General features: G+C 33.5%; 1 protein-coding gene across 2 annotated transcripts in view; it reads left to right on the forward strand.

Moving 5' to 3' along the window:
• Nucleotides 1–4,690, forward strand: part of LOC106872053 (meiotic recombination protein SPO11-like) — an 809,808-nt gene extending 805,118 nt beyond the window's left edge. For both annotated transcript variants that reach the window (XR_008264640.1, XR_008264641.1), the window contains one exon: nucleotides 4,446–4,690. The gene's annotated coding sequence lies outside the window, so the exon portion shown is untranslated. The remainder of the gene's footprint in view (nucleotides 1–4,445) is intronic.
• The last annotated feature ends 734 nt before the right edge of the window (nucleotides 4,691–5,424 follow it).

The following is a 5,424-nucleotide window of genomic DNA, read 5'->3' on the forward strand; positions in this document are numbered from 1 at the left end:
TGTGTGTGTATATATATATATATATATATATATATATATATACACACACACACACATATATATATATATATATACACACACACGCGTATATTTATGCATACTTATGCACACATATTTAGACACACACACCCACCCATATTTATGATTATGTGTGTGTGTGTGTGTATATCTATCTATCTATATATATATATCAATATATTATTATTATCATCATTAATGTTGTTATTATCATTATTATTAAGGCAGTGAGTTGGCAGAATCGCTAGCATGCTGGATGAAATGCTCAGCAGTATTTCACCCATCACTACATTCTGAGTTAGAATTCTACCAAGGTCAACTTTGCCTTTCATCCTTTTGAGGTTGATAGATTAAGTACCAGTGAAACACTAGTGTCGATATAATCGACTAGTCCCTTCCCACCAAATTTCAGGCCTTGTGCCTTAAGTAGAAAGGATTACTATTATTTATTATTATTATAGTGGTGAGCTGGCAGAACTATTAGCATGCCAGGCAGAATGCTTAGTGGCATTTTATCCGTCTTTATGTTCTGAGTTCAAATTTCACCAAGGTTGACTTTGCCTTTCATCCTTTTGAGGTCAATAAAATAAGTACCAGTTGAACATCAGCTTAACTGCTATCTCAAACTAACTGGCCTTGTGCCAAAATTTGAAATCATTATTATTATTATTATTATTATTGTTAACAACCACTAAAACCCTTATGTGAGCACCTTACTCTTTACTCTCTTTCTTGTTTCAGTCATTTGACTTGCGGCTATGCTGGAGCACTGCCTTTAGTCGAGCAAATCAACCCCAGGATTTATTCTTTGTAAGCCTAGTACTTATTCCATCGGTCCCTTTTGCCAATCCGCTAAGTTACTGGAGCATAAACACACCAGCATCGGTTGTCAAGCGTGCTGGGGGGACTAACACAGACACATAAACATATACACACACACACATACACATCATCATCATCATCGTTTAACGTCTGCTTTCCATGCTAGCATGGGTTGGACGATTTGACTGAGGACTGGTGAAACCAGATGGCTACACCAGGCTCCAATCTGATTTGGCAGAGTTTCTACAGCTGGATGCTCTTCCTAACGCCAACCACTCAGAGAGTGTAGTGGGTGCTTTTACGTGTCACTCGCACGAAGGCCAGTCAGGCAGTACTGGCAAAGGCCACTCTCAAACACACACACACACATATATATATATGTATATATATATATGTATATATACACAATGGGCTTCTTTTAGTTTCTGCCTACCAAATCCACTCACAAGGCTTTGGTCAGCCTGAGGCTATAGTGGGACTGAATCCAGAACCATGTAGTTGGTAAGCAAGCTACTTACCACACAGCCATTCCTGCGCCTATTTGTTGAAAATCTTATCACATGGTATACATGGGTGTGTGTGTGTGTGTGTTCTTGCAGGTGTGCATAATGTGCTTATCTATGTATGTATGTATGCATAAACATATATATAGATAGATAGATAGATATTTCACGCTGGCCACTTGATCAAATCATTAAAATTTTATCCTTAATTGTATATAAATAAATATATATACATATACACACACACACATATATCATTTAATGGCTGCTTTCTGTGCTGGTTTTATATATATGTGATGATGATAGATACACACACACACACACACACACACACACGTACAAATGTGTGTGTGTACAATTGTGTTCTAAATCAAATCTAATCTTTTTTCTTCTATTCATATTTTTTTAATGGTCTTTTATGTTTAATTTAGAGAGCAAAGGCATTCAAAATAATAAACATTTTTAAAGATCATCTCACACTCATGATTTCAATGAAATGAAATGATTGTTGTATTGGAGTATTGTTCATGTGCCTTGCCAGTTGGAAGCAAAGAATTATAGGAATACTGTTGTAAACAATGAAATCATCGTTGTTGGAATTAATATAATTCAATGTTCAACTGCAGTTAGATTTCATTTACTCAATTCATAAACTATTGTATCTTTGTGTTGATTATGGGGGTTGTATTTTGTTATTGATGAGGCTTCTGAAGTTAATCATTTTTTTTTTCTTTTTGTGGGAATCCTTGCCGAAGATTTCATTCTTGTATTTGATTTGAAAGCTTCTTAATGTGAACTAGTGTGATGATGCTGATTTTGTTGTATCTTGGGAGGGTCATTATGCCAATAATAAATACATGAACTGGTTTTATTTTACTTCTTTTTTTATTAGTAATCAGTTTAAGACAGTAAACAGGCAGATCTGATCGCACACTGGGCAAAATGCTTAGCGGCATTTTGTCCATCTTCATGTTCTGAGTTCAAATTCCACTGAGGTCGACTTTGCCTTTCATCCTTTCAGGGTCAATAAATTAAGTACCAGTGAAATGCTGAGGTCGATGTAATTGTCTACTCTCCTCCCACACAATTTCAAGCCTTGTACCTTTGGTGGAAAGGATTATTAGTAGTCAATCTGTTAATCATTTAACAATGAAGTCATCAATTGTTTGATTAATCAGTCTGCCAATTAATCAATCTGCTAGGTTTGTTAGAGTCCTTTTACTGTCATTTGCAACCTCATCAATGACATTCCCTCTCTCCTCCAGGTCTAAAGCCATCATCTAATGTTTCCCATGTAATTTTGTTTGCATACTGCAATATTCCCTTATTATAAATGCTTGGACGATCAACTGCAAGTGATGTTACCAGTATGTCCAATGTAACAGTTTGAGTCATGAAGTTTAAAACTTTGGTGTTTACATTGAAATTTCTATTTTATTTTGATTGTCTGGAGTATACTCAATGGTTTTGAAGCCAGTGGTTTCATGTTGATGAGAAGAGAGATGATTCTGGTGTTTATCCAATCTATTTTTATTATTAATTTGTGATTGGGTGCCATATCAGTTTGTACATAGGGTTTACTTCAGGGACAACATGTGTCATATGTGTTTTTATTCAGTGCCCTGCATGAGTGAATTTGTTATACTGTTTTATAGTTTGGCCTACTAATATGTTAACTATTGTTTGTTACACTAATGAGGTTTCTTTATTTAAAATTTCTTTGTGGGTGAGAATCAAAAAGCTCTTCTAAGAAGAAAGTTGACTACAGTATTTTGTATTTATGATGTCATTCACCATTTCTGTATCTGCATAAATATTTCTTTGCATTTTTCCATATGTTGACATGGGTGTTTTTGTTATTCCTTATTCCTTCAATTATATCTAGAATGGTGGTGCTGCTGGAAGTATCTTAATTTATTTTAGAAATATGTTTGATTGTAAACTTTAAAATGGAATTATTTTCACGATCATCTTTAAATCTGTTATCTTATTCGTTGTTATCTGTCACAATAAATATATAAATCACATAGCTGATATGGACAGTGTAATTATATTTAATGATTTAGCATTTAAATTGGCCATAATCCAATCAAAATATTCTACCTGTTTTGTGTTAAAACTGTCAAAATCTAGCCTTTTGTACCTACCCTACAATGTCATTCCAAAAATCTACAATCACATCATTGAAATCTCAGAGCTACAAGATAATACGCGATTAATTCAAAACAATGTAAATTAATAAGCATTTCATTTGACCGAATAATTTTAATGCCAAATGGTTAAGAATAACTTAGTTTCCCATATTAGCCCTGCAAAATACTGCAAATGTGATCCCTAATGGAGAACTTGTTGCCAATGCATCTTTCTAGGTATTGATTGCTCTGTAGCTAGCAGAACAGAATTGCATTTGTGTAGACTAACAGAATCTTTTTAAGGATGTTTCTTGTCATATTAGATGGCTTTTATTATAGGATGTGTATTACATATTATGTTTATAGCTTTTATTAGTTGGACATTAATAAAAAAGACTTCCTACATCAAAAGTAAAAATGTTGCCAACTTTGGACGTTTCATGTTGAATTTCTGAGAATTCATTTGAGGATTGTATGCTACGTCTCATCATCATCATCATCTTCTTCATCATTTAACATCCAATGATAATGGTGATGATGAGATATGGTATACAATCCTCAAATGAGTTCTCAGAAATTCCACATGAAACATCCAAAGTTAGCATGTAAAATTCCCTTTAATATATGTATTTCTTGGCTATTACATAGTTTGTTTGGCAATTCTGATTCCATGTATTGATTCAGGAGATTAGCGATTGAAGAGGGTTATTCTGTTTTTGCCTTCACTGTATCTTAGAGGTACACAGGTTTAAATCCCAGAGACAGATAAATCAGCCTTGAGCATCAACAGAGTAATTAATTTTTTAGTTGAGTTTTTATTTGCTCATTACTGTCTTTCTTAATTTTGATGAATTTGCTGCTATCATGCCACGTAGCATTTATTTTTCCCATGTATTTTTCTTTGTCCATTTATACCAAAACAGGTTGCTCTTATCACAGTTACAAATTACAATTTTCTCTTTATTTTCAGGTCCTGCTGAGCAAGTTCAAGATTCTTGTAGAGTACGTTTTTTTATTTTTTTTTTTTATTTTTTTTTTTTTGTGTTTGTCTGTTTATTACCCTCACACATGAATAAATGCATTATAAAAATTGATGACAAATTATGAGATTTATTCAAGTGTGAAAGATATAAACACAACAACAAAAATTTAACAAGTATCTTAAGCTAGCTGAAAAATAATGAGAAAATTATAATTTACAGAGGTGATAAGAGAGAAAACACGTATGAAATATATCTGAAGTGCTATGTGTGTTGTTCATTAGTACTAAATTTATGGCTTAGACTGAAGAGGTGTTATGGTCTAAACTGATGAGGTGTTATAGTATAAACTTATGTTAGAACTACACTAGATTTTATGTTTAAGTATAAAATCAGTTTTGATATTTGTAGTCATCTGATTTATCAACTTTATGTTTAGTTGCCTCTGAAACTGAGGATGGCCTTGGGAACCCTCGTGTGTTCCCCATTCAGTACTGAGTACTTTTTTTTCCCCTTTTATATACAAGCATAGACGATGTAAAACCCCTGTCTTTTTATTTTTCTCCTATCATCTCTCTGAAGAAGGACCTTATCCTGAATCAATGACTAATGTATTTCATACATCAATTTTATTGTACTTTTTCTATCACTATCTGTCTTGTCCGTCAGTCCATGTATGTATATATATGATTCGCCATGATAGATCACTAACCACTACACACATTTTTTTTTCTCTCCTTGTTTCTCTCCTTGTTTCTTTCTGTGTTCCTTTCTGTGGAAGAGCGTAGGCTCGAAACGTTAAAGACTTTTTCAATTCCCGAGCATTATACTAGTACATCTATTTGTTTTCTACACCACCTGTCTTCGTCTGTTGATTTTTGTGAATTTTCCCTATGTATATCTACACACACACACAAACACACACACACACACACATATATATTTGCAACTGCACATACACATATATAT

This window comes from Octopus bimaculoides, chromosome 7, assembly GCF_001194135.2.
Source record: "Octopus bimaculoides isolate UCB-OBI-ISO-001 chromosome 7, ASM119413v2, whole genome shotgun sequence".
Classification (NCBI taxonomy): domain Eukaryota; kingdom Metazoa; phylum Mollusca; class Cephalopoda; order Octopoda; family Octopodidae; genus Octopus; species Octopus bimaculoides.